This window comes from Vidua chalybeata, chromosome 25, assembly GCF_026979565.1.
Source record: "Vidua chalybeata isolate OUT-0048 chromosome 25, bVidCha1 merged haplotype, whole genome shotgun sequence".
Classification (NCBI taxonomy): domain Eukaryota; kingdom Metazoa; phylum Chordata; class Aves; order Passeriformes; family Viduidae; genus Vidua; species Vidua chalybeata.
Window position 1 is genome coordinate 3821727 of NC_071554.1, and position 18322 is coordinate 3840048.

Here is an 18322-nt window from a genome sequence, read left to right on the forward strand (position 1 = left end):
CCCCAGCCCAGCCTCCCCCTAAGCCAACTCTTTTCCAGAAATGAGCACCTGCAGGACTCAGAGACATCCATGATGGAGACCTCACTCTGTCTTGGTTGGAAGAGTCCTTACTTGCCTGGAGCAGAGGGCTGCAGCTTGATTTTTCTGGATGAGCAGTCCAAACTGGCCACAACAGAAGGATGCCAGGCTCTGCTCCCTGGGCACCACACTTGGGACTCTCCTGTCCCCATCCTCCCCACGGCTCTCTGGAAGGGATGGCTCTGTCTCTTGGGAAAGAGCCATGGGAGTGGGGATGCTGATGCTGGGGAGAAGCAGATGAGTTTGTTTTCCATTCTCTGTTGTTGTGCAATGGCCCCAGCGGTGGAGACACTTCCCACTCCTTTTCCTTTGCTACTGAGCATGGGGGTTGAACGACAATATGTATTGTCATTTATAAGCTCTGTAGGACCCTCCTGGGACCTACGTACATAAATTTTGGGTTTGCTTTAGCATTCCTTTTCCCTCTTGTATCCTTGCAACACAGCTTCTGCCTGTCCTGCCTGTCTGCAAGCCTGAGCTTTTTGCAGGATTTGGAGTCGTGTTCCCCAGAAGGTCGCTCTGTGCTGCTGCCATGCTCATCTGCTCTTGCTCCAAAGGGAAGGCCTTGGGAATGAGCTGCTAATGCAGCTTGGCCTGGCCACACTCCTGCTGTGGCTGCCAGGTGCCTGAGCACAGCACACACAGTGGGCACTGCCGACAGCTGACAAAAATGCCAGGAAATTCCCTTTATGGCTCTGTATTTCCTGTTAAATTTTTATGGGATTTCCTCAGCACCCAAGAGCTCTGTCACTAGCAAAGCCGAGTGGGAAGACCTGCTGCCTGGAGGGGACAGGGCTGGGGACTGCCTGGTCCCTGGTGCCCCGGGCAGGGGCTGCCCATGCTGGAGGTGCCATCAGGTTCCCGGCCAGCCACCTGCCGCAGGGACAGCTCCCAGGTGCCACCGCAGGTGGTCGGCCCCGGCTCCCCGGGGGCTGCCGTGTGCCCGGCCGGCAGTGAATTTGGCGTCCCCGCCGCAGGAACTCGTCGGCTGATGTCGCAGGATTTCCTCCCCCCGCCGGGAGCGCACAATAGCGGGGACAGGCTGCTCCGCAGACACCCTAATCCCTTGGCGATTGTGCCGCGTTTCGGGGGGTGACAATGGCTCAATGAAGGTTTGCAAGGTTAGCAGGAACGTTAATCCTTACAGAAGAAAAATGTGATAATTACTTAATGCCGTGGCTGGGAGCTTTTGTGCAGCCCTTCTGGACAGTGTCTCATCGACAGGCGCTGCCGAGGGCAGGCGCTGCCCGGGTACCTGCGACAAGAGGGGGCTGCAGCCGGTGCTGCTGCACATCTGCCCTGCCTGGCTCGGCTTCTGTTCGTCCCTTGGAATTCCCATTCGAGAGAAGGAGTTTCTGCCATCACGCAGTGAAAGCACAAACATGTCCGTGGCCAGAGCACAGGCGGCTCTGGGGAGTAACAGAGCTTTTTGTTGTCTCAAGTTAATTTCCAGAAAATCGGGTGTCTCTTACAATTCAGAAATGCTACAGAAGAAATGCAGCTGGCTGCGAGAAGAACGTGGAGGGCACACGCCTACCAAGCTGCCCTGGGGGCATGGTGGGGAACAGGCTCCAAGCAGGGCCCAGAGACCTGCAGAGGAGGGGCAGGTGGAGGGAGGGGAAGAAGGGAACAGCAGAACCTTGGTCACTGGACAGTGATCCCAAGGGTTTGTGATGACACCATGCAGGAGGAGGGGAGGCAGCCGCTATCCTGCAGAGCAGACCTGCCCATGGTCCCGTGGTCCCGGGGTGTGGGCTCGGTGGGGTAGGGAGACCCCTGGGCTGGGAGCCTGCCACAGCTGCCGGGGGCTGGGAGAGATGTGCGAGTGCAATTGTGTCAGTGCAGAGCCTCGGCCGCTTCCACGGGATGCTCCTTCTGGCATCGGGGAGTCGCTGGGAGGTGCAGGAATGAAACACCCTCGGCGCTGCCAGCCCAGCTTGTGTGCGGAGAGCTGTGACAGCCATCCGGGGATTTCTCTGGCTGCAGCGACTGAGGCAAGGGAAGGAAGGGATAAAGCACTGAGATCACAGACGAGATCCCGCCTGCTCGCCCAGAGGCAGGCGCAACACAACAGCACGCCCCGCCAACCTGCTCCCGGCGGCGCTGGCGAAAGTGCCGCCGTGCTGTCCCCGCCTGACCCCGCAGCCGTCCCCGCAGCGTGGATCACCGGCAGCCGAGAGCGGCCGGGACAGCCGGGCATGGCCAGCACACACAAAGCGACCCCGCAGTGCTGCCTGCTGCTCCAACCAGCCTGGGCCAACCTCTGAGCCTGGACAGAGGCGAGCACCTCTCCAGGTGTCCCTGCGTGAGGCCGGCAGCCTGCAGCCCGTCCCGGCTGCCCTTGGCTGTCTGCACGCCTGGCCTGTCACCAAACCAGCGCCTCGGAGAGAGGGGAGCTGCCAGAGGCAGACCCAAATCCTCGTGGGGCTCCTGAGAAGCTCGGTGCAGCCTTCCTCACCTGTTCCTTCCCTCTCTCCTGCTCCTGGCCACGGCCGTACCCTGGGCACACCGGGCAGGGCAGGAGGCCACAAGCGGTGGGGCAGCAGGGCGGGCTGTGCCCACTGCTGGCCCTGAACACCCTCCTCGGTGGGCGATCAGCCGCCCAAGTCACCCCCAGCCCGATTCTCATGGCAACGTGCGTGTGTGCGCTCTCGTGGGTGTGTCGAAGCCATCGCTCAGGCACTGCAGGCGGAGAGCGCAAATCTGCCTCTGATTAAATCGGCCCTTTGTAATATAACCTATATGAGCCTGCACTTAACACCCATCATCGTGAGGAAAGCCCAGGCTCTCTTCCAGCCGGTTGGGCTGCGTGCCTCCGGGGCAGATCTCCCAGGGACATGAAACTGCCGGGGCAGGAACTTGGATGCGTTTCTGTGCGGATTCTTCCCCCTTCTAGAGAGGCACAATGGGGCTTTGCATGAGTGATACAAACATGCCAGTTGTACTTAAGGTTGACAAATACTGTAAACCACACAATCTGGTTTGAGGGAAACGACTTCACCACAATTTATTTTAGTGCTTTAAACATCACGCCAAACTCTGTAGTGAATTGCTAAATTAATGCCGGGCTGCCATCTAAATAGACATCTTCAGATCACAAGCATGTTATAGGGGGAATAGTTTCCTTTGAAATGGTTCCCACAGCTTAAAGGCTGCGCAGAGAAAAAATGTGCCCAGGATTCAATTGCTGCCAACATGTGGTGGCCACATTTCTCCACTGCTATTGGCCAAGATGCGCAGTAAAGCTGAGGAAGCATCATCTGAGGTGGATAGATAAACTGCTGATTGCAGAGAGACAGGGAATGCCATGAGCAGCTCACTCTGAGGAAACGGGTAAAGCCAAAGAGCCTCTGTTCCAAGCTTTCAGCCTGGAAAAATGTGCCCTGCCCAGGAAGGTTGTCCCCATCACACATTTTCTCAGCTGCTTGGGATGCAGCAGAGCCCAACAAAAGCACAGTGGATGTGTCCTCCACTCTTGGTTTTACACTGGTGATGCTCTCAGCTCTGCTGCACCCTGCTCTGGGCTGCTGGCACCGATGGTAGCTCTCATGTGCTCACAGCCATGTCCAGCACCTCCTGACACAGAAGCCTGCCAGATGCCCTTGGCATGGGGAGCTGCAACTCTGGGGCCACTGCTCCCCACAGGTGTCAGGGAAGGGGACAAATGAGACCAGGACTGACATCTTCCTTCCAGCTGAGGGAGGTGGGGAGGTTCACAGTGGGTGCTCAAACCCCACGTGGGCTTTACATCTGCACTTCAAACTGGAGATACCCCAGCACCCATTGACCAAGTGTGGCCAAAGGATGAGGAGACAAAGGAGAGGGAAGGGAGCAGTCATTTGGCCCTGGCAAGTTGGGGCTTGTTTCCCCATCACCAGCCTGAAGACCATCTTCCATGATTTCGTGGCTCAGTCGCTCTTTCCCCTTATGGTTTCCTTCAGCTGAGCTGGAGGAAGAATAAAGAAATGTCTCTCTGGGCCCCAGCCTCTTACAGGGCTCATAAATATGTCTCTGCTTAAAAACTCAAGGATTAATTAACTCATGAGTATCTCCTAACCAAAGTTCTGGGAAGGAGCACCCTCCTGCGTGGGAGGCAGCACATCTGTGGGAGGTTTCCCTGGGGCCTCTCCCCTTTCCACAGATGCCTGACTGGGATGGACCCGGAGCCAAGCAGTACCCACCAAGAGGGATCCTGGCCTGGCACTGCCACTGCATGCCAGCTGTGCCCTGCTGGGACCCCAGTGCCACGAGGCACCTGGGTGGCCATCAGCATCGGCTCTCAGGCCATGTTGCCGTGTTGCCTTTACAGTGTTTTCAATTAGGTGCCTGACAATGCCCAGGCTTGGTGGTCCCTCATAAATTTGGAGCGCTGACGGTGCCATGGGAAAGTTTGGGCCAAGAGGGGTGGTGCCTCAGGGTGCATCACGGGGCAGGGCTCTCTGGACACACCAGCCCCAGCCCTGCCGGGCCCCTGCCAGAGAAGCCACCCCCACTGCTGGTGGGGTGGGTGAGCCCTGCCAACGGCTCCCACCTCGTCCCCATGCCCTGTCCCACCTGGGGAGCTGCCAGCTGCATTTCTGGGTGCCCCTTCTCCCCAGAAGTACTGGACAGGCACCCTCCCTGTTGTCCCTGCCTGCTCTGGAAGCAGCAGGCACGGGGCAGAACAGCTCAGGGCACTGCTGGATGGTGGGCAGGAGCTTGCCCCACCCTGACTGCACCTCTGACAGCACCCCTGACTGCACCTCTGCTTCAACATTTGCTCAGGCTCTGCCTGGCACTGGCTCTGTAGCCCAGTGGTCCTGGGAGCCCATGTGGTCACGGGCACCCTGGCCAGGGAGCTGGTCTGGTCCGAGGCCCGGCCGTGCCTCCAGGGAGGGAGGGAGGGTGTCTCCAACAGGCGTCTGGTCCTTGGCACGGCGTGTCAGCCCAGCCATCGCCGGTCTCCGAAGAGCTGAGCTGCCAGGAGCCACTCCTTCTGCAGCGGCTCTGTGCAGAGCTGCTCCAAAGCAAACAACTTTTGCAACATGTTTTGTTTTCCACCATTGCATTAAAAAAGTAAATACATTAAATTCATTTTGCTGCCACTTCGCTATGTCAAGTGTAACCTGAGTGCTGCTGGCTGGGGAAGCAGCGCACGGTGCAAGGCCTCCCCAGCTCGTGGCAAGGCTGCCTGGCTGTGCTGGAGCCTGAGAGCCGTGCAGGGAGGGACCCCGAGGAGCTGAGCTGAACCTGTGCCCGTGACCCATTCTGCCCTGCTCAGTCCCAGGAGGAATGGCCCTCATGGTGAGCTGGGCTTGAAGGACTGGTGCTGCAGTGGAGAGGGGTGTGGGGAGATGAGATAGCCAAGCTGGGAAGGGATGATTCATGGCACACAACTGCAGCTGAGGCTGGTGGTGTCACCCGGGCTGTCTCCAGGCTTCTCTTCACTCTGCTGAATCACTTCACCTTCTTCACAGTGTCTGCAGGGACGATGCTGCTGCCTCAGGCTGCACACATCCATCCTGGGCTGCTGTGTGCCACACAGGCTGCACACACAGTGTCACCCACAGGGCACTGACTTCAGCAGGAGCTGGCCCCAAAGGCTATCACTGGAGGCAAATGATCTCCCTCAGCGAGGGTCCCGTCCTGTCACTGGTCTGGTTAGATGAGAGGCCATGGGGACAGCTCTCTGCCAGTCCATGCCCAGTCCCCAGGGCTGAAAGCATCTCCCATGGCCACACTCACCCTCCCCCAGGGGCAAAGGGACTTTGTCACCCACCACCCCCAAGGCAGGCCCCTTTGTTTTCCCCAGCCCCTTGGCCAGCAGCAGAAGAGGCAAGGGGATGCCCAGTCCCAAACTGGGCATTCCCCTCCTTGCTGGGGCTCTCTGGGTGGTGGGGCTGCACAGGCCTGCTGGGTCCCACTCTCCCCATGGCAGCTTGGGGACACACCAGGCTGCATTGTGGCTTGGGGCAGTATGCTCTAAATCCCTACAAACGAGCAGCAGGGAGGGAACTGTTTGCACTGGGAGCACCATGCAGAGGCCTGGATTTTCTCCTCTTTGTGAAGGCAGCTGTCTGCACCCGGGACAGACCTTGGTTACTTTGGCACCACAGTCAAAGCACCCACTGATGTCATGTGAAATGGAACTTGGCCCTGGGTGCCAGAGGACTCAGGCTGCTTCCAGCTGGCCTCCTCACTGCTTCTCGCACTGTCTTTGGGACATAATTAATTTTCTCTGTTGGAAGGGTAGTTTCCAGCTAAGCAGGGATCCTCTGGGTTTAAAAGTCAGCGAAAGTGATTTCCAAAACACAGGACACCCTTTCCTCTCAAGAACTGGCTTGGAGAGGCAGCAGCAGCAGCACTCCTAGGTTCCCGCCTGCCCCAATGCCATGCTGCTTCGTTTTTGGACAGGCCTAACTGTCTGGCTTTATCTGACACCTCTAGACACAGCCTGGTTCTCTGCAGCACCACGGCACACGGCTCTCCATGGGGACAACCATGCTGGCCGTGCAGGGTGTGCTGCCAGGTGGGTGGCCCTGAGCAGTGGCAGTGGCTGCAGACCAATCTACCCACCTGGCCTTCTTCTTCCACAGAACTTTGTCCTTTTGCTTCTGCACTGCCTGCAGCCAGGCCACACCATGCTGGAAACCCAGAGAGTTCCTGCCCATTTTCAGCTTCAGCCCCAGCTCTGGAAGATGGCAGGTTGGGCACCCAGCATCAGCTAGGCCTGAGAAGATCATGGTGCCCAGGGTGTTGTCCCCATCTCCACCCTGGTCACTTGGCAGAGGTGTTTGATGAAACAGCTACTCCATCCCATCCCATCCCATCCCATCCCATCCCATCCCATCCCATCCCATCCCATCCCATCCCATCCCATCCCTCCCCACAGTCAGGCCCCATGGGTGCTCCCATCAGGTTCTCCTCGGAGCGGGAGGAGAAGAGGAAACATTGCAGCAAACTGTTTTAGCAGAAAACATGCAAGTGACTTTTTTAATAATGATGTCCAAATGAAAACAACGTGGGCTTCAAAGCCTGTCCTCGGGGTGCTTTGTGGTTCACGGGCGCTCATTTCTGACAATGCTCCTTTCCATCCCAGGGAATGCACCCAGGAGCACCATCCCCTTCCTGAGGTGCCTCTCACCACTCAGGTACCCTGTGGGGCCATGATCCGGGCAGGGAGAGTGGCTGCTGGCAGGGCCTTGCTGGGACACCAGGGATTCTGTCACTGCCCAAATTGGCCATTCAGCGTCTTCCTCAGTCCTGCCCTTTGCCAGCAATGCTGGCGAGGATCTGCAGGGCCTCGGCTGTGGCTGCTCCAAAGGCCATCTCCTGCTACCAAAATGCAAATATTGATGTTTGAGGAGGGGAGATGCTGATGAAAATGGAGCTGCCTCTGTTTGTTTGTCAAAGCAGCTATTTTAAACAAGTTCTGTTCACACAGCTTGCAGATCGGAAGGAAGTTTTCCCAGCCATAATATCCTAGCTCAGCGCTGGGCAGACAATGGTTCAGCAGTTGCCCGGGATTAGCTGGTGAAATCACCCTGTGCAGCCTGGGAAGGACGTCTGGGAAAGGGCAGCACTGGATTTTGTGCTGGGGAGGCCGGAGGGGTCAGGAGCTGCCCAGGGAGCCGGGTGTGGCATGAAGGTGGGGGCAGTCAGGCTCAGTGCAGGTTCATGTGCAGCTGCTCCAGCTTGTCCTGGACAAGAGCTTCAGGACAGCCCTCCCTGGCCCCTTCACCATCCCTGTGTCCTGCTTTTCTTCTCAAGGAAAATGCTTAAATGCAAAGCAGGTTTCGGTTAGGATACTGCCCAGAGCAGCAAGCCTGAAAACAGGGCACTGTGTCACCTGCAGTGTGATGGGGAGAGGTGCCCTGCTCCCCAAGCAGGGGGAGCAAGATACCCCATCAGAACATCTGCCTGTTCCCTGTGCCCTGTGCCCTGTGCCCTGTGCCCTGTGCCCTGTGCCCTGTGCCCTGAGCTGTGTGCCCTGTGCCATGAGCCTTGAGTCCTGTGCCCTGTGCCCCACACCCTGTGCCCTGTGCCCCATGCCCCATGCCCTGAGCTCTGTGCCTTGCGCCCTGTGCCCTGTCTCCTGTGCCCTATCTCCTGTCCCCTGTGCCTTGTGCCCTGTCCTCTGTCCCCTGAGCCATGAGCCCTGTGCCCTGAGCCCCACACCTTGTCCCCGTCCCCTGTGCCCCGTGCCCTGTCCACTGTCCCCTGTGCCCTGTCCCCCATGCCCCATGCCCTGTGCCCTGTCCCCTGTCCCCCATGCCTTGTCCCCTGTCCTGTGTCCCCTGTGCCCCATGCCCCGTGCCCTGTGCCCTGTGCCACGGCTGCCCAGCCCCCAAGAGCCTGGCGTCACGGCCGCTGCTCCCCTCAGGAAGGCAGACAGGGCTCCTGGAGGGTGGTGGAGGCGGCAGTGCCAGCTCCTTTATTCATTACAGCCTCGTACACAAATAAAATCTTTACAAGCCTGCTGCAAGTCTTTAAAAATGCCGTTTAGGACGTGTCGTTTGCATTGTCTGACTTGGGCCGCTCTGCACCATGGCTGAGCACAGGGGCAGTAAAAACTGCTCTGCATGTCCAACCCAAATGAGTTTATTTCATTTGCAGGGCAAGGGCAGCTCTTGCCAGCTGTGACACCCCAGTGCCCACTGCAGACATGGCACTGCAAGTTTCCTGGCAAGCACCCTGGGGGTCACGGAGGGGACAGGGACATGGAGCCCTTGTGGATGCTGTTGTCACCAAGGGAACCTCCTGCTACCTCCTGTGTTTCTACTCAGGACATCCCAGAGAGTGGCTGAGGTGACGGCTGCGATGCCACAAACATCAGAGGGAGACACAGAAGATTAAAGCAAATTAATCCCTGCCAAGCCTTTGGCTGCTCTGCGAATGCCAAAGCATGAAAGCTCTGACTCTGGAAGTGCATATGGAAACTCCACCAAAGGGAATTAATTGCAGCAGCACTGGCCCATACTGTGGAGATTTTTTCATTAAATGCTCAGATGAAGCTTTCTGCTTCTTCCTTCTCTTGGTGAATCTTATTGTGATTAAATTAAAGGAATTCTCGTTAAAATGTTAGTATCCTACTACGGCCATTTGTTGTTTTTCTCAGCTGCCTCTGGTCTCTTTAGAGACTTTGCTGCCTATTCCTAACATTTTCCGGCTCTTCCCCCTCCCCGCTGCCCTCCCTCCTGTTTCTGAGGCAAACTGGAAAGTTACAGTTGTGGTTGAGCCGTGGCTGCGGGAGGTGAGTCACGGCGAGGATCCCCATTCAGAGCTCGTAAACAGGAGGGAGAAACAGCAGCTCCTGCCCGGGGCTGTGCCCGGTGCGAGCCACCAGGAGGGATGGGGAGGGTGGGGAGGGGATGGGATGGGATGGGAGGGAATGGGATGGGATGGGATGGGATGGGATGGGATGGGATGGGATGGGATGGGATGGGATGGGATGGGGATGGGGATGGGGAGAGTGGGGAGGGGACGGGGATGGAATGGGGATGGGGATGGGAATGGGCATGGGGACATGGGGATGGGAATGGGGATGGAGATGGGGATGGAGATGGAGACATGGGGATCAGGATAGGAATAGGGATAGGGATAGGGATAGGGATAGGGATAGTGATAAGGATAGGGATGGGAATGGGAATGGGAATGGGAATGGGAATGGGAATGGGAATGAGGATGGGGATGGAGGCACGGGGATGGGGATAGCGATGGGAATGGGGACCATTCCTCTCCCTGGTATGCAGGGCATACCCAAGGCTTTCCTGTGGCCATCACTGAGCTGGGGGTCAGAGGAGAGCCCCATGTCCATGCTGCTCCCACTGCTGTGCACGTGGCTATTCCCAACCTGTGTCCCAGCCTCCCTGCATCACGGGATGACTGCACAGAGACCTTCCAGTGACATGACAGCAGTGCCTAAAAGCTTGCTAAAAAGCTATGGAAAAGCAGAAGAGTGATAGGGTGGTTTTTTTTTTTTTTTCAAAGCTAAGGAAAAAAAAAATTCATTTGTGGGCATTTTCCATTCAGGAGCATCCTGTGCAAATGCATTGTTCCTCTTTGAATTCCTCAGCATATGGCATTCTGTGCTGTTAGAGTTTAATATTCTTTTCATTAGCGATATCTAATACAGACAAGTCTTGAGGGTTACATAAAACATATGTGAGCGTAATTTGTTTTTACTGTGCCACATGGTTTTACTCCCTGCATCATTCAGTTTGTCTTTTTTTTTTTTTTTTTAAATCATGTGACCAGCAAAAACTTAATGCTATTTTTAAGCATGGTAAGAAAGTGAAAAACACATTTACTGTGACTGCAGAGGAAAAGAAGTGTAGATCCCCTCTGCAAAAGTAGCTGTTACAGCATGACAGCAAAATGACACTGCTGCTGTAAAAATGGCACTGCTTTGGCAGTGCAGTTTGTCAAAGCAGTGCCCAGCTTGTAAGGAGAATTCTTGAAAATTCTGGGCTTGAAGTGATTCATTTGACTGAGACAGATGAGAATGGGCTTCATAAATATGCATATCTGTGGTGACAACCTTTGTGTGGGGGAACTCACCTTCCTGCCCTTCATTCCTTCCCAACCTTTCCTCATCTGACACCTCTCTGGAAAGGTGGGCATTCATTTATTGCATAAATCATCTGTAATGATCCTTTTTACCCCTCAAATTATGTTATGGCACACACACTCATAGAGGGGATATAGAAATATGAGTCTCTGCTGGCTGTGGTCCCCATGCCAGCAGCAAGGAATCCATGCTTGGTTCTCTGCTCTGCAGTTGTGCCCCCAGTTTGCCACATGAGTTGAGGTTGAGCTTATTTGGGAGCCTGGGAATGATCAGAGCAGGGAACAGGAGAGGGTGGGTCGCTGTGTCCTCTCTGCTGCTGGAACAGAAAGGCTGCAAGGGCAGGGCTGGGAGATGCTCACTGCCACCCAGGCAGGTCCCTGGACATGGGGTTCTGTAATGAAATAACCAATATTAGACCACAACCAGCCCTAGCTGAAGGTGGATCTTTAGCCCAAATCTGAGCCCTCTGACCCTTAGTGATGGAGACCATCAGAAAAGGAGAGCACATGTCCTGACCAGCTGGTGGGGCAGAAAGGTGCTGCCCAGCCATGAGCTTCCCTTCCAGCGGTTCTTGGCTGCAGGAGGCTCCTCCATTCCAGCACTGGTTGCCCCAGTCCTTGAGCTGGCACTGGACTGGTGTGGCAGCACCATCCTGCTGCCAGCCCAGTGCCACATGCCCGGAGCCTGCTGCAGCAGGTCAGGGAAACCTGAGCCCTGTCATCTGGTGCTGCCAGAGAGCTTCAGCCATCCCCAAACGCAGGAAATCCTGGTGCTGCCACACACCGCATCCTCCGCTCCCACACATGGGCCTTGTTAGCAGTGTCAGGAGCCTCCAGCTCGTGGGTGACTGCTAACCACAACCACCAGCATTAACCTCCTGCTTGGAGGTCATTTGCAACAACCCACAGAAATGCCTCAGAATTGGGCTATATTGAAAGAAGCTGGTGCGTTCCTGAAATAATTAAAAAAAAAAAAAAGGCAGCTTTATTATTTATGTATTTGGGCCTTTGAGAATTCTGGAGTAGAGTAATAAAACTGCTGTGGACATCTGGAGCTTCCAGGGCAGGAACCCCAGAATGGTTGTGGAGTAGGACAGCTCCACTAATGGGCTGAGGTCATGGTTGCTGCTCTCTGCTGCTCAATCACAGCAGCTGTGTGCATCCAGATGATCCTCTGGGGACCAAAGAATCCAGTGTGAAAACCATCTCACCATCTCAGGAGGAGCCTGGCCTGAAAGGTGGAGCCTGGAGCAGCATATATAAGCTAAGGAGGCATTAAATCTTGCCTCACATAACATGGATGGAAGGGCAGAGCAGCAACCTTCCCAGTGCAAATCCATCTGTTCCTTCCAGATGGAAAACTCTAGAACCTGCAATCAAGTGTCACTGTGGGACTCCCAGTTTGCTTAGCAGAAACTGGATGCTGTGAGGGACTGCCCCACACATCTGTATCAGACACAGCCAACATAAATAACCCACCATGCTGGGGAGCCTGGGCCAGCTGTGCCACTGGGGGCTCCTGTGGATCACCAAGCATTGGGTGAAGAAGCTGGTTCTGTGTCATGGAGCACATCAAAACCTCAGCCTTTGGTTGCACACAGGGCCTGGCCTTCAACGGGTTAAGGGTGATTTGAAAGATTCCTTTGTTTAGATTCATTTCAGGTTTCGTGATTTCTGTTATTGCTGCATCAAATCACTTGCAGGCGCTCAAGGTGGGGTGGGCGCTTGGAGAGCAGGAGCAGATGTGAGCTAATTGGGAGCACAACAGCAGCCACAGAAAGTGCTGCCCGGCTCCTCAGGGCCCAGGATGCCTCTGAGGCTTCAGCACAACCAGTTTGGAAATTGCACTGGCCATGGAGACAGCCTGGGAGTGGGAGGGCATGGCAGGGTGGGGTGCAGGATGTGGGACAGCAAGTCTCTGCCCTTCAGTGAGTACTGAAGTTCAGGCTGGTGCCCCAAAGCGCCTGACATCCTGGCTTGGCTTTGGGGTTGGATCATTCTGATGTCCATTCCGTTCAGAAATAAAGCTGGGAAATATGGGAATTACTGCAGAAAGGTGAATTCTGTCTGCCAGGAATATGGTGAAGGAACAGACCCAGCCATCTCATTGGTGCTTCAGCAGATGGGCTGTGTGCTGGTGGACAGTGAAAACCCCAGCATGACCATCCTGGGATGGGATGGGATGGGATGGGATGGGATGGGATGGGATGGGATGGGTGCCACCTCTCCATCCTGTCCCTTTGCTTACAGCATGCCCTGGCCTGCAGCCCCTCTGTGCCTGCGCACCAGTGTGACCTGCTCCCACTCCCCAGGTGAGAGTGGTGCCATGTGGGATGGTCACCTTGAGGGCAGCCACTGCCTGGGAGTGTGGGCAGCAGTGCTGGGAGCTGAGAGAACTGTCCTCTCCCATTCCAGAGGTGAGTGCAGGATGCTCTGCTGTCTGTCAGCAGCTCTTCTCTGGGCTGAGGGCAGAATCTGCTCCTTCCTCCCCCTGCAGAGCTGTGATAACAGATGTCCATGCCTGGCACAAATTCACTAGAACCTGCCTTATTCCCAAAGCCCAAGCAAAAACTGCTGCTCTTCCAACACCCACAGAGAGGGTCCTGTCACGCTGGGATGTGCCTCTGCCAGGCAGAGCAGGGCTGATTGACATGTGCCCCAAACCTGCCCCTCGTGCCACCAGAGGGGTGAGAGCCAGGAGGCCACACAATGAAATTCAAAGCAGCCCAATCCAATAACCAGCTGGAGCTGCAGGTGCTAATGAGATTGTGTGCTGGCTGTTGTTCCCCAGCCTGAATCTGTCAGGAGCTCTCTGGACCCCACCATGGCAACCTTGGCTTTAATTAAAGAATCTCTGCGTGGCACTGGAGGGCAGATTCACCCGTCCAGGATCTGTGGCACTTGTCGAGTCATGAGACAGTCTGTCTCTCTCCAGAGATTAGGCTGTGGGAATCTCTCAGGTTGCTTGGCAGAAGGAAACAGGGGAACTTCCGTGTGAATCTCAAGAACGTAGTTCATTAACTTTTCTCACTCTCCCTTTGGGCCAGATGCAGAGCGTGCCCGGGGGTTCACACCCCAGGAAGGCGACAAGGCTCAGGGTTAATTAAGGAGCTGACATTCCCAGAACCTCACTCTCCTGGGAAAGCATCCTGGTGCTGGAAGCCACTGGTTTCCAGACCTGCCAGTGCAGCCAGAAAGGTACTCAGAGTGTCCACAGCATTCCCTGCCTGCCTCAGGGGGAGCAGCGGGTGACATCTCACTCCTCACTCTCTGTTGCTGCACCGGAAAGTCACATCCATCAGCAAACCCCTTGTCATGGCTGGAGAAACCGTGTGTGTGTGTGTGTGTGTGTGTGTCTGTGTGTCTCTGTGTGTGTGTGTATCTGTGTGTGTGTGTATATCTCTGTGTGTGTGTGCGTATATCTGTGTGTCTGCGTGTCTGTGTGTATATCTGTGTGCGTGTGTGCGTATATCTCTGTGTGTCTGCGTGTCTATGTGTCTGTGTGTATATCTGTGTCTCTGTGTGTGTGTGTGTGTATATCTGTGTGTGTGTGTATCTGTGTCTCTGTGTGTATCTGTGTCCATGTGTCTGTATCTGTATTTGTGTGTGTGTATCTGTGTCTGTGTGTGTCTGTGTGTCCATGTGTGTGTATCTGTGTTTATCTGTGTCCATGTGTGTATCTGTGCCTGTGTGTGTCTCTGTGTGTCTGTGTGTGTGTATCTGTGTTTATCTGTGTCTATTTGTGTATCTGTGTCCATGTGTGTGTATCTGTGTGTGTATCTGTGTGTATCTGTGTGTATCTGTGGTGTGTGTATCTGTGTATCTGTGGTGTGTGTATCTGTAGTGTGTATCTGTGTGTGTATCTGTGTGTATCTGTATGTATCTGTGTGATTCTGTGGTGTGTGTATCTGTGTGTATCTGTAGTGTGTGTATCTGTGGTGTGTATCTGTGCGTATCTGTGGTGTGTATCTGTGTATGTGTATCTGTGTGTATCTGTGTGTGTATCTGTGTGTATCTGTGGTGTGTATCTGTGTCTGTGTGTCTGTATCTGTGTCCATGTGTGTATATCTGTGTCTGTGTGTGTATCTGTGTGTATCTGTGTGTGTATCTGTGTGTATCTGTGTGATTCTGTGGTGTGTGTATCTGTGTGTATCTGTAGTGTGTGTATCTGTGTGTATCTGTGTGTGTATCTGTGTGTGTGTATCTGTGGTGTGTATCTGTGCGTATCTGTGGCGTGTATCTGTGTGTATCTGTGTGTGTATCTGTGTGTATCTGTGGTGTGTGTATCTGTGGTGTGTGTATCTGTAGTGTGTATCTGTGGTATCTGTGGTATCTCTGCGTATCTGTGTCCCTGTGGGTATACACGTAAGCACACGTGTGTGCATGTGTACTGAGGTGTGAACATCTTGTCCGGACTCGAGGGGTTCATTTTTGTGCCATCACCTTGGCCCATGGGCTTGGCCACTGGGCCAGCACTGTGGGACTGTGGCCAGCTCAGCCTGCCTAGATTAGTGTGGGCTGGAAGGAAATTCTGGAGCAGAGACAAGGAGGGCGATGTGTCTGCCCTGTCCTGTCAGAGCATGTGGTTCTTTTTCCAAAATCTCAGCACTTCCTGCAACCTGGTCCATTGAACCAAAATATCTTTCGAAAGAAATCTGGAAATAGACTCCAACAGTATCAAAACATCCTGTTTTGACATTTTCTGAATGAATCACTTTTTTTTTTTTTTTTTTTTTTTTTTTTTTTTTTTTTTTTTTGTTTGGAATGACCTCACTGCCTTTTTTGGTACAGAAATGGATTGTGTTTATCGACAAGTTGTAACCAAACAAAGTCATTGATTTTTGCCTCACTGAAACATCTTAACCCCCTCCCCCAAACCTTCTTTGAGGTTTGATTTGCTGTACCAGAGTATTTCTAAATATTATCATTTTGTTCCAGCTTAGAGCCAGATTTTGCAATCCTGAGTAGAGCTCGTCTGGCTGTGCAGCCCTGGGCACGTTCTGCTGGGACTAGGGCAGGACTAGGGGGTCTCACCAGGGGCAGCCGTGGGCTGGGGACATCTCTGAGCCCCCTGAGCCCAGAGGTCACCACAGGCTCCTCTCTGGGGCTGGGGGTGATGGGGCCACAGCTGATGTGGCTATTAGCACTATTTGACAACTTGTCAGGATTAGAAAGCTCATCATAAAACCCTCCAAAATGAGCAGTTTTTGTGTGTGTGTGTGTAAGTTAAGCTTTTCTGCCCCAACCAGGAACAGATGTCTGAACTGGTTGATGAATTAGAAACATCTGAAACAACTTTCCAAGCCGAAGTACAATAAATATACCTTTCATCACGATCCCTGCAAGAGGGTTTTAGGGGCAAAAATCACTGAAGTGTTTAATATGGACTGTGGTGAAGAATCATTATAACAAATGAACCAAATTAAATGAGAATTTCTCCCCATTTTAGTGACTTTGCTGGGACTCCAGGTATCACCTCCTGAGCTGGCAGTGGGGCTCTATCCTGCCAGCCTTCTCAAACTGCCCTTCCATGGTCTCATACTGTCACCTCCCATAAGTGCAGGAGGATGGAGAAGCGGGGCCACTCCCGAGGGTGTGAGGCCCTGAAGGGCACCCAAGCTCTGCTCTGGCTGCATGGGCAGGAGCCAGGTGCTGCTGCACAGGGGTGGGCAGCTGCCATCTCACAGGACATGGGGACCCACATCCATGAACAGGACAGACAGAGGCAGATGCATCCCTGGTACCTCTGGAGCCTTTCCTGATGCTTCAGCATCTCCAGATGCTGCTGGTGGGGCCCCAGCTCTTCAACCATTGCCCCTGACACCTGCCTTGCCCCCTGGGCCACCAGTGCTGCCACAGCCCACCAGCTCCACGCCGAGGTGGGGTAGAGGAGGAGGCCCAGGCTGACCCCCAGCATGGCACGTGGGTCTCTGTGGCTGCCCAGGAGCAATCAGCACAGCATCCTCATGCCTCAGTGCCAGGAATATCTGCCAGAGCTTGCGGGCTGCCTGCCAGGGTTCAAGTGCTGCCATTCCAGTGCTGATCCCATGACCTACAGAGATGAGGATCTTTCAGCAGGAGTCATCAGAAAAAGTTAATTTTTCCACGTCTCCACTTGTTTTATTCCACTGAGCAAAGCTGTGTTCTATTGATTTATTCTGAAATCACATTTATTTTTCCTTTAAGAAATAAAGCCCAGTATTTCTCCTTTCAAAATTCATGTGGGTTGCACAGGATTTGAGGGTCAGATTTTCAAGTGTAAGCACATCCACGAAAGCTCCCCCCTGGGCCTGTAACTTCTTTTGTACACGGGAACCCAATATGAGACCCTGCGCTGGTGCTGCCAAGTGCAGGGAGATGCAACCTTGCAGGAGGCCTGGTGCTCCAGGGGAAATTCCCTCCTGCTCCCCTTCTGACTCCCCACTCTGCCCCCACCAAGGAAAAGACAGGTGCAGGGATTTCAGAATCATCATTGAGAGCTGTAAATACAGAAACAGAACTGTGAGACCACAGTTGGGTCTCTGGCTGTGCTCAGGAACCCACACTCCATCCCCTGCTCTGGATGGAGCTGCCAGTGAATGGGGAGGGGGATGGAGCCCTGAGCCCCAGCTGCCACCATCACATCATCACCCTGATGGGAAAAGGTGGAAATGATCCCATGGGGATTTACTGGGCACTCACTGGCACACACTGACCCCCTGCTAACACCTCAGCATGGACCCCTGCCCTGGAGCGAGCACTGGGCTGTGGTGCCCTTGCAGTGACACCATCCCTGTCCCTGGGAGAGCTGGGAGCTGTGTTATGGAACACCTGGGCACTGGTTTTGCACAAATACATTACAGGAATGGCTGCAGCATTGCCTACAAGTGCTCTGAGCACAATGAGTCACCAGAACATGACTCATAAATAAAGGAGACACCTTTGCTGTCTCCACTGCCCAGTGCCTCTGAGCTGGTGGCACAGTGGGCCCTGGGGAGTGTTGGGGCTATCACAGATGTCCCTAATGGTATTCTGGTGTTTCTGCCACACCACAAGGCCGTGGTGCCCCTCCCATGAAGGAAGCGTGGGCAGGGATCCACGGCCTCCAGCTTGCCTGCCTCAAACTTCCCTGGGGCCTGTTGGCTAATTCCCACCCATGGCAATGGATCAGCTTCTCCTCATGGCAGGGATCAGGGACTGGGGGACATGGACGTGACACCCACACGTGCATCAGGGGCTTGGAAGTGCTGCTCAGGTGATCAGAGCGAGGTGCAGCCAGGGCCCAGGTGTGGGGGCTCAGCCTGGGCCAGGCGCCCGCAGGAGAACCAGCGCAATCTGAAGCAACTTTCTCATTTAAGAAAAAATATTTTGGAAGCCGCCACCTCCCTCCACTTGCCAGCAAGTTTAGAGTTTCATAAAGTCATCCTAGTAATGGGTTACAAATGTACCTATCAGTTTTACATTTGTTTTCATTCAGGCTCAGCGAGTCTCCACCAAACCTGGCGATGGCAGGGAAGGGAAGGCCCCCCCCCCCCAGTCCCCTGCCCTCCCCACTCCCCTCCCAGCACACCCACAAGTGAATTGTTCTTCCATAATCTAAACCAACACTTCTCTTCGGCAAATTGGATTTTGGTTAAACCCTGTGACTTATGTGCAAATCCTGACAGCAGCTCGCCTTGCACAAAGCTCCCTGCGGGGCACGGAGCCATCGTGGGCA